Source organism: Myotis davidii, unplaced genomic scaffold (assembly GCF_000327345.1).
Source record: "Myotis davidii unplaced genomic scaffold, ASM32734v1 scaffold1029, whole genome shotgun sequence".
Lineage (NCBI taxonomy): Eukaryota > Metazoa > Chordata > Mammalia > Chiroptera > Vespertilionidae > Myotis > Myotis davidii.
Genome location: NW_006300362.1, coordinates 48,276 through 59,743, shown reverse-complemented (window position 1 = coordinate 59,743; position 11,468 = coordinate 48,276). Strand labels below are relative to the sequence as shown.

The window sequence follows — 11,468 nt, the reverse complement described above, 5'->3', positions numbered from 1 at the left end:
GGCCTGGCAGGTGATCAGGGCCATCTTCTCCAGCTGCCCGCAGCCGGCCCCGCCCCCTGCCACCACCCACTCCCAGTTCCCCATTAGCCATTGGGTGATCGGTGCTTGACAGCCGGGGAAGGGACCGAGAGGTCGGCTGTTCCTGCCTGCTCACTGGCCCTACCCCCGCAGCAGGTGGCCATCAGGTGATCAGAACCTGCTGGCCAGGGAAAGGGACAAAGAGGTGGTCAGTACACCTCATAGTGACTGGTCCAGTGGTCGTTCTGGTCATTCTGGTTGTTCTCCTGTCAGGGTCAATTTGCATCTCACCCTTTATTATACAGGATCGTGTGTTCACCACCCCAAGCCAAGTCTCTTTCCATCACTATTATCCCCACTTCACTCCCTTCTACTTCTTCCGACCCGCTTTCCCTCTGGTAATCAGCATACTGCTGTTTGAATCTATGAGGTTTTTTGTGTTTTTTTTTTTGCCTTGTGTTTTTTTTTGTTTGTTTGTTTGTTTTTTGCTCAACCCTTTCATCTTTTTCATACAGCCTCTGATAGTTGTCAGTCTGTTCTCTATCTATGAGTCTCTTTCTATTTTGTTTTTTAGATTATTTTGTTCATTCAATTCCACATACGAGTGAAATATATGGTACTTGTATTTTCCTGACTGGCTTATTTCACTTATCATAATGCTCTCCAGGTCCATCCATACTGTTGGAAAGGGTAATATTTACTTTTTTTATGGCCCAGTAGTATTCCATTGTGTAAATGTACCACTGCTTTTTTTATCTGCTCATCTACTGATAGACATTTGGGCTACTTCCAACTCTTGACTATTGTAAATAATGCTGCAATGAACATAGGGGTGCATGTATTATTTCAAATTAGTGATTGAGGATCTTCAGATATATTCCCAGAAGTGGGATGGCTGATTCATAAGGCAGTTCCATTTTTAATTCTTGAAATAACTCCATACTGCTTTCTACTGTGGCTGCACCAATCTGCATTCCCACCAACAGTGCATGAGGGTTCCTTTTTCTCCACAACCTCACCAATACTTGTAGTTTGTTGATTTATTGATGATACCCATTCTGACAGGTGTGAGGTGTTATCTCATTGTTTTGTGTTTTTTGTTGTTGTTGTTAAATATATGTTTTTATTGTTTTCAGAGAGAAAGGGAGAGGGAGATAGAAACATCAATGAGAGAGAATCATTAATTGGCTACCTCCCACATGCTCCCCACTGGGGATCAAGCCCACAACCCGGGCATGTGCCCTGACTGGGATTTGACCTCATGGTTCACAGGTTGATGCTCAACCACTGAGCTGTGCCATTTGGACTCATTGTGGTTTGAATTTGCATTTCTCTGATAATTAGTGATATTGAGCATCTTCTCATATGTCTATTTGCCTTCTGTATGTCCTCTTTGGACATAAAGGTTTACTCAGATTCTTTATCCATTTTGTAATTGGGTTGTTTGTCTTCTTGGTGATGAGTTTTATAAGTTCCTTATAATTTTTGGATATTACCCCCTTATCAGATGTATCATTGGTGAATATATTCTCTCATTCAGAGGATTTTTTTTTCATTTTGCCGATAATTTCCTTTGCTGTGCAAAAACTCTTTAGTTTGATGTAGTTCCATTTGATCATCTTTTCTTTTGTTTTCCATGCCCAACGGGATATAGCAGAAAAAATTTTGCTACAGGAAATGTCCAAGATTTTACTGCCTATGTTTTCTTCTATAATTTTATGGTTTTGAGTCTAACATTTCAGTTATTAATTCATTTTTATTCTTGTGTATAGTGTAAGAAAATGGTCTAGTTTTATTTTTTGCACAAATCTGTCCAATATTCCCAACACCATTTATTGAATTACCCCATTGTATATTTTTGCCTTCTTTGTCAAATATTAATTGACCATAAAGGCATGGTTTTATTTCTGGGCTGTCTGTTCTGTTCCTTTTAATACTGTTGTTATTAACCTAGTTACTAATAACAGAAAAGGAGCAAAGGGAAGACCAAATATTATAAGCATGTCATTTGAGCAGCTTCACTAGGAAGCTAAAGCTTTATACTCCCCAGGGAGCCACTGGTCTATTCCCGCAGATTGCTGGGGGAAGATACTGGACAAGATGAAGAATAGATGCGTGCCCAGTAAAGTTGGGGTGATGTAGGGAAGATACTTTGCTCTCAGTCGCACCTGGGAACATGTCATTGGCTACAATGTGCACTGCCACTACAAGGGTGCAAAATTTGGGATATTTAATGCCCTAAACTAAGGAGTTCATGTTCTTGGTTCATTTTATGCTTTTAGGACTCGTTGCTCCTGTCACTTTCTCCTGTATTAGTCCAAACACAAAGGACTAATGGACTGCTGCTAGCCTGATGCTGAACTGGACCTGGTTCCAACATGGAAAGAAAACTCTGGACACTGTTTTTGCTTCCAGCTTTACTGAAACTCCAGCTACACTTCTTCTATAACTGGACTAAGGAAAATGGGACTTTGGAAACCCAGAAATGTAATTTTATGGAAATAAAGCTTTCTAACCATATCTCATCGTCCCGTGGGGGCATCCGGAAATGCTTTTTTCAATGGTATCCCTATAATCCTACTCCCATTCTCGATGGGTAGACTACTCATACTTTTCTCTGATAACACTTTGATCTGTATGTCTGTTTTATGCCAGTTCCATGCTGTTTTGATTACTATGGCCTTGTAGTATATTTTGATACACAGTAGCCTTCAACTTTGTTCTGTCTCAAGATTGCTGAAGTAAGAATACTGTTGTTGGAATCTATAATCAGTGTTGACTCAGGAAGGTCCAACTAAGCCCAGGAATTGTTGATTATAGACTCCTTATATTCTCAATACTTATGGAAAGGATTGGGCCTAGATTTTAGGGGTAGGACAAGGAGCAAATTAAGGTTTAATGGGGCCTAAAGTTTATATTATATTAAAGATTCTTTAAAAATATATATATATTTTTATTGATTTAAGAGAGGAAGGGAGAGGGAGAGAGAGATAGAAACATCAATGATTAGAGAAATCATTGATTGGCCGCCTCCTGCATGTCCCCCCCGCATTGAGGATCGAGCCCACAACCCAGGCATGTGCCCCTGATTGGAATTGAACCTGGGACCCTTCAGTCCTCAGGCTGATGCTCTATCCACTGAGCAAAAATAAACAAGGACTATTAAGGATTCTTTAAGAAAAAAAAAAAGAACCCTGGCAGGCATTGCTCAGTGGTTAGGGTGTCAGCCCTTGAACCAAAGGGTCATGGGTTGGATTCCCTGTCAAAGGCACATACCTGGGTTATAGGTTTTATCCCTGCCCCTGGACTGGTTGGGGCATGTGTGGGAGGCAACCAATCTCTGTGTTTTTCTCATCCATGTTTCTCTTTCTCCTCACTCCCCTTCCACTCTCACTAAAAATCAATAGAAAAAATATACTCACTCCTTGGGTGAGGATTAAAAAAAAAAAGACTGGAGTTACTAATATAAAACAAAAAAGTATTTCTGTGGAATAAGGGAATAAATCAACAATTTACTGTATTTTTTAAAAAATTCCCAGGACATTTTCTGGGAGAGAGAGAGAGAGAGAGAGAGAGATTGATGTGAAACAGACACATTGATTGGCTGCCTCCCACACGTGGGAACCTATAACCGAGGTACATGCCCTTGATGGGGAATCACACCCATGACCCTTTGGTCCCTAACCACTGAGAAAACTGGCCAGGGCTCAGTAATTGTTCTTGATTGCAACCTGGCTTTCTTCCCAACCTCAGATATAGTACAATTCCCAGCTACTCTCAACATTCACGAAGGCCCTTGCAAGTGAGGGGAAATGACAAATTTTCTTAGCATCAGGGTAACTCTGCTTCTGGGCAGAGATGATTCCAGATAAAGAAGTTAATACTCCTCAGAAGTAGAAGAATGAGGGATCATAAGGACAGAGAGCCATTAAAAATCATTAGGAATTGCTCTATGAAGCAATTGTAATAATAATAAAAAAGGCTGGTACTGGCATAGGTATATAGATCAATTGAACAGAATAGAGACCCCAGAAATCGACCCAAGCCATTATGTTATATATATATTTTTATTAATTCTCAGCTGAGGATATTTTTTTTCCATTGCTTTTCAGAGAGAGTGGAAGGGGAGGGGGAGAGAGAGATGAGAGAGAAACATCAATGTGAGAGACACATCCACTGGTTGCCTCCTACACACACCCCGACCTGGGGGCTAGGAGTGAACTGGCAACCCAGGTACTTGACCCAGAATTGAACCAGCCCCCCTTCGATGCACAGGCTGACTTTCTAACCAGTGAAACACACAGGCCAGGGCTATGCTCAATTAATATTTGACAAAAATCACTAGAAATTACTGTTGAACAAAACATTTTTAATACTATATTGTGGTTAATCATAATTACTGTCATACTGGGGTCCCCTATGCTGACAAATATATCATAACTTGGAATTCCAGTAAAATATGTTTGGAAACTAAATGCAGAAACCACAAATTTCTGCTGCCGACCTTTTAGGGTGACTCATGGCCTAGACAGCGCTGGCCAAATTAGTGCAACTAGTCATAAAACATCTGTTAGGATCATCTTTGGAATACTGTGTGCACTCTGGCTCTCCTTACAATCCTGGCCTGCTCTTCTGACTTTGAATGTGACTGAATTTAGTTTTACAACTGACATAATTTTTTGCTTTGTATAAGGATTTCACAATTCAGATCTTCCTAGGGAGTGTGGATGACAAAGGGCTTCTTGTGCTCATTTTAGCAGTAGACATATTAAAGTTGGAATGAAACAGAGAAGATTAACATGGCCCCTGCACAAGGATGATATGAAAATTTGTGAAGTGGTCCATAGTTTTAAAAAAGAAAAAAAAAGGGGTGGTATGGAAAATAACCTCACAATGTGATCTGATCATAAATTCCTAACTGGGCAGATCACTATGGGTAGTCACTCCCCAGATATATAACTTCTTTCTTTCTTTTTCTTTTTTCTTTTCTTCTTTTCAGGCATATGAAGTCCCCTATTCAATCTTGGCCTCCACAAAGACAGACAGACAACATCAGATTGTTCAAAGTCTGTCAGTGGATGCAAATAACTTTAGTAAAAGGTTTATCTTTGCATTAAGCAAGCCCTGTCCATTGTTTCTGTGCATCTGTGTTAGCAAACCTTTGAAATAAGCCATAAACACCCTCAAGAGAGCACATAATCTTAACCAGTCTATAATCCATTCCCCACATAGCTTTTTGCCTTCCTTACATCTTCCTTTCATCCCCTCCTTAATACTAAATGCACAAAAGAAGCCGAAAATATCATTCTAGGGAGAATTTGACATCTAGTTCCCCAGCATATGTTGTCAGTTTGGCTCAAATAATCTCATAAAAATTCTTTACAGGTTCGGAAGTTACTTATGTCGACAGGAGGATTCTGTACAGTCATGCGCAGATGACTAAAACATACAATGGAGGTTAATAAAATGGTACTTTGTCTGGAAGTGCTGCATGGGAACCAGAGTTTGTAAATAAAGAATTCTTATGTTTTCCTGAAAACAATAGAAATCAGAGGAGTAAAAACTTCAGAAGTGCCTGGTTTGGCTCAGTGGATAGAGCGTCTGCCAGAGGGACTGAAGGGTCTGAGGTTTGATGCTGGTCAAGGTCACTTACCTGGGTCGATCTCTGGCCCTAGTCCCTGGTCCAGGTGTGTGCGAGGAAACCAATCAATGTGTCTCTCTCACATCTATGTTTGTTTCTCTCTGTCTCTCCCCCTCGCTTCCACTCTCTCTAAAAGTCAATGGAACAATATCCTTCAGTGGGGATTAACAACAACAAAAAAGTGGCTCTCTCTCACTCATTGTGATAAGAACAATTTTTTAAGTGTTGTTGATACAGTATTGTTATTTAAAGACAATGTTGTACAGCAGATCTAGAACATATTCAACTGGCGTAACGTAAATATTATACCATTATACAGGCTGGTTAGTAACTCCCTCTTCCTCCTTGCAGCCCCGCCGCCCCCCCTCCCGCCACAAGCAACCACTATTTTATTCTTTGTTTTTATGAGTTTGACAACTTTAATTAAAAAAAAATTTAGAGAGAGAAAGGGAGAGAGGTGGGGGAGAAGAGAGAGAGATATGGATGTGAGAGAGAAACATAGATTGATTGCCTTCTGCATGTGCCACTACCTGGATCAAACCCGCAACCTGGGTATGTGCCCTGACTGGGAATCGAACCTGCCACCTTCTGGTGCATGGACAATGCTCCAACTAACTGCGCCACACTGGCCAGAGCAAGTTGGACTATTTTAGATATAAGTGGAATCATGCAGTATTTGTCCTTCTGTGACTGGCTTATTTCACTTAGCCTATTGTTCTCATGGCTAGAGATGTAACCAGGCTCTACTCTAATCACACTTTCTGCTGTATACCCTTCCCCTCCTTTTACCACTCAGGCTTCATCTCCTGCTAATTTCATAGCCACTGGACTCCTGCTCATTGTCCCTGTGCCCAACTCCAACACTCTAGATATATTCTGGCCCCAGAAACCACTTCTTTCCATCACTGCTTTCAGGTGATGCATAAGCATTGCCTTAGTGTGGACTTTTAAAGTTTCAGCATATCTTCTCCTTCTTGGTTCTTTCTAGTTAATGTTTCTGACTTATTTTCTCTCTATCACTTCCATTATTACATTTTTACTAGAGACCCGGTGCACAAAATTCGTGCATGGGTGAGGTCCCTCTGGGTGGCCTGCAGGGATCAAGCTAAAACCTGCAGTCCAACACTGCCTGCAGCTCCAACCTGCCTCTTCCACTCATCCCGGCCCCACTGTACCTGCCATGGGCTTGCGCCCAATCAGTCCCTATCAGGAGAGGCTCATGCTGCTGTTGCAGCACTCACCATCCATGAGCCCTGCATCTGGCGCCCTCCCAAGGGGAGTGGCCTGCTGGGTTGGGCTGAAACTGGCTCTCTGACATCCCTGAGGGGTCCGGGATTGCGAGAAGGCGCAAGCCAGATTGAGGGACCCCACCGGTGCACGATCGAGAGACCGCAGAAGGGCTCCAGGGCATGTATGGCCCATCTAGCTCAGTCCCAATCAGCTGGACCCCAGCAGCAAGCTAACTTACTGGTTGGAGCATCTGCCCCCTGGTGTGTGTGGGAAGCTGGGGAGGAAACAGAGAAGGGCTCCAGGATGTGTCCCACCCCTGTCGCTCAGTCCTGATCAGCCATACCCCAGCAGCAAGCTAACCTACCAGTCAAAGCATCTGCCCCCTGGTGGTCAGTGCACATCATAGTGACTGGTTGAGCAGCCTTAGCATCTCATTAGCATGTTAAGTTTGGTTGTTCTGGCATCTGGCCTATTTGCATATTACCCTTTTATTATAGGATCTCTTTATTTATTTATTTTAATTTTTTTTCTTTATTGAATAAGGTATTACATATGTGTCCTTATCTCCCCATTACCTCCCCTTCCCCCCACTCATTCCCTCACCCCCCTGGTGTCTGTGTCCATTGGTTATGTTTATATGCATGCATAGAAGTCCTTTGGTTGATCTCTCCCCTTTACCTCCTCCCTCCCCTACCTTCCCTCTGAGGTTTGAGCATCTGATCGATGCTTCTTTGTCTCTGGATCTGTTCTTGATTATTTATTGTGCTGCTCGAAATATGTGGATGTGCGAGCCCTTTCCGATTGGTGTTTGTCAATTCTTGGGACACGTTCCAAGTACTGGGGCTACTGGTTCAAATGGGAGCTACATATTTTAAATTTGTTGAGGAAACTCCATACTGTTCTCCACAGTGGATGCACCAGTCTGCATTCCCACCCTCAGTGCACGAGAGTTCCTTTTTCTCCGCATCCTTGCCAGCACTTGTTATTTTAATTATACAAGAGCAAAATCTCTATAAAAACAGGGTTTTAAAAAAGTATATATTTTTGTTTTACCAGCATCTAGAACAATGAGATATCGTAAGCATGCAGGTACACTATGTTTTTTAATCAGTGAATGAATACATGCTATTATGTGCCAGTTATTTAGTATACAGTGTTGAAAAAAATTGAATCCCGCCCTCTGCCAATAAACAAATAAAAATATGTCAAACCTGAGAGATGTTTGTTTAAAGAGTAAGCATGGAACAGGGGGTAGGGTGAGGTACTCAAGTTGGGCTTCCTGTAGGAGGTGGCATCTGAGTCTGAGGAAGTTAGCCTAATGATGGGAGGAGGAGAATTTTAGAGAAGAGCTTTTTATTTTTTCTTTATTTATTTTAATATTTTATTGATTTTTTACAGAGAGGAAGGGGGAGGGATAGAGAGAAACATTGATCAGCTGCGTCCTCCACACCTCCCACTGGGGATGTGCCCGCAACCAAGGTACATGCCCTTGACCGGAATTGAACCTGGGACCCCTCAGTCCACAGGCAAACGCTCTATCCACTGAGCCAAACCAGCCAGGGCTAGAGAAGAGCTTTTTAGATAGATAATATGAACAAAAGCAAGCTCTAGTCACCTGTCTTAGATTTAATAATGCACCCATTACTGGCTAACTTCCCCTTCCTGTATCACTTTATCTTCAACTACCCCTTTTCCTTCAAACTCTCAATAAACTGGTGGTTTTTAAATCTTGGTTCAGGGTTGGCCTCTGGAAGAACCCAAATGAAGACAGTGATTCTTACCCAAACTCTAGAGGCAAAAAAAAAAAGACAAAGTCTTTGGGAGATAATAAAGCAAACCAGATTGGCTGGATATAGGATCTGAGGTGATTAGGTTTGATAGCAAAGGAACTTGAATTCTAGGTTAAGGGATTTGGATTGTTTCCAAATTCTTTATGAAATCATTGAGTTTGGGAATAAGGTAATCAAAAGGATATCTGTGTCTGATGAATCTAGCTGTGGCATCTAATTGTATAATATTGGAAGCAAGGAGAATCTACAGGGAGGAAACAATTCCAACAGTATAGTTAGGGTCTATTCAGAAATGCATTAGTGAGGTGGCAGTGAGCATGGAAAAGAACAGTTGAAGAGAAAATGTGAAAGAAAAAAATGCAAGATTAGTTGTCAAGCTGTATGTACTGCAGGGCTGTTTGTGTTGCAGGTCCATGTATGTTAGAGAGCAGAAGTGTCATTAATATAGATGAGGAAACTGTGAGTGGGATCTGGATTTGATGAATTAAAGACATTTGCACTTTGTGCCAGTGGAATGTTCAAGTAGAGATGTTCAGTAGACAGCTGGAAATACAAGAAGGCAGGAAGGATTTTGTTTCTGAATTGGGTCTCTTTCAGATGGTGATACACGTGTTCGGCTGTTTTGAAAATCCCAAAGAAACACTTGTTTTATACAATTCTTACAGTCCTCACCTTGTGACTCTCAATAGAGAAGGGTGAATATCATGGTAACCTCCAATGCTTGTCAGACTTTGTAATAGAAGCACGCATGTACTGTGATGTGGAGAGACTGTAATTGTGCATGAGAGTATGAGGGCATGAGGGAAGGCAAAAAGCTAGGTTTAAACCATGCAAGTTCTTGAAGAAACTGGACAAAAGGAAAGCAAGAAATCAAGTTCAAGGAGTGTGACAGAGTCTGACCCATTACACAAGTTAGGAGGCTGAGATTTGCCCAAAAGACCAGCCATTTGTAGCAGAGAATTCAGACTCAGAGGATTAATGCTATTTGCTTTCTGCCTAGTTTTTAAAAAATGTTTTTATTGATTTCAGAAAGAGGAAGGGTGAAGGATAAATAGAAACATCAATGATGAGAGAGAATCATTGATCTGTTGCTTCCTGCATGCCCCAAACAGGAGATCAAGCCTACAACCCCAGCATGTGCCCTGACTGGGAATTGAACCATGACCTCCTGGTTCATAGATCGACGCTCAACCACTGATCCACACCAGTCAGGGTTTGCCTAGTTTTATAGAGTGGCGCTGGCCACACACTGAAGGTTAGTAAGGAATCCATCTCTTAACTTTTTCTCCTTCGTTCTAAATAAACCTAATTTGATTCTCACAGGTCATACTTTCCATTTAATTACTTGTTACTCTTCTCTGAACTTTCTCCAATTTTCCTTTGAAAAAACTGAGACCAAACCTTCAAAACACTGTAACAACTGGCTTAGTTCTGGGCACAGGAAATTATTCTTGTCTAAAATGTCACACCCCAGGCAACATTTCTTTGGAGGTTTTTCCACCTGTTTTTATTTGATTGATGAAAGAGAGAGAGAGAGAGAGAGAGAGAGAGAGAGAGAGAGACAGTGAGATTTGTTGTTCCACTTATTTATGCATTCATTAGTTGATTCTTGACCTGAATCAAACCTGCGATCTTGGTGTGTTGGGATGACACTAACTAACTGAGCTCCTCGGCTTGGGCTTCCACCTTTTTTTATTTTTATCCTGCTAATTTTATTTTTTTCATCACCATTTATGCACTCTATGCCCTCTTCCACCTTCACCTACCCCTCCCCCATATCATGCTAGTTTTAGACAAAATGTGATCAAATTGGGACATATCTTTTTCAATAATTTGTTTTTAACTTCAAAGGTTCAGTTGGAAAGGGTATTGGCTCAAATCAGGCTTCTCCACTTTTTTTTTTTAGGAAGATAGACATAGAATACTGCCATACTGCCAGTCTGAGTTTTTTTTGTCCCTTTAAATAGCTCATGTCACGAAATATATGAGGCAACATCTTCACGCTTTCTCCTTTATTTGTGTTTTTGCCCCTACTCATCCCAGCAGAACAAACACTGGATTAGCTAAAATGTTGAGAATACAGAAAAAAGAAATTTGCTTAGAGATGAATAAAAACTGGAAGCAGAAGACGTGCCAAGGAGCTGAGAGCTGGCCCGGAGATCTCTGGGAGCAATTTTCCAGGTGGACTGAAGCATGATCTTGTAAGGCATAGCCCCGGGTTGCACCTCTGGCCTCCAATTAAGCAGGATTTACAAGCCACTATCTATGGCTCTCCTGGCACTGGAGGAGAAGAAATGTTCACCGGACAGTAAAAACTTTCGGTTTACATAGCAATCAAAACAGGGCCTTCCTTTTCCAGGGAGAAAAAACTTGACCCCTGAATTTAACGGGAGGAGTAGAGGGATTCATTTCTATGCTAGCATCTGGCGAGATGCCTTCCTCCAAGATTGCTGAGGATTTATAGTCATTTCTGACAAGGCTAGTATCCAAATGCAGAGAAGAGCCAAGTCTCACCCTTAGAGGCTGACAGAAAGAAAGCGTCTGGTGCTGGGGCAGCAGAGGCAGGAGGTGAACGCCGCCCACCCGCCCGCGGCTCCTCCCCGCGCTCGCAGGCCCACTCCCAAACTAAGCACACACTTCCCGGTTCCAGCCAGAAGCTCTGCGTGCGCCTCTACACGTAGCCGCAGACGGTCCCTAAATAGGTCTGCGTGGAGCAAACAGTCCCCCGACGTGGGGCCGGAAACCGACCGCACGGGCCGCAGGCAGCAGCGCGGCGGCTCAGCGGCGGC

At 42.2% G+C, this 11,468-nt stretch overlaps 1 long non-coding RNA gene across 1 annotated transcript in view; it reads right to left on the bottom strand.

The window, feature by feature from the left end:
- Positions 1-4,643: 4,643 nt before the first annotated feature.
- The window catches only part of LOC107185124, a 19,996-nt gene continuing 13,171 nt past the window's right edge, over positions 4,644-11,468 (bottom strand). Inside the window, exon 3 of the long non-coding RNA XR_001516038.1 lies at positions 4,644-4,654. This is a non-coding gene — a long non-coding RNA (uncharacterized LOC107185124). The remainder of the gene's footprint in view (positions 4,655-11,468) is intronic.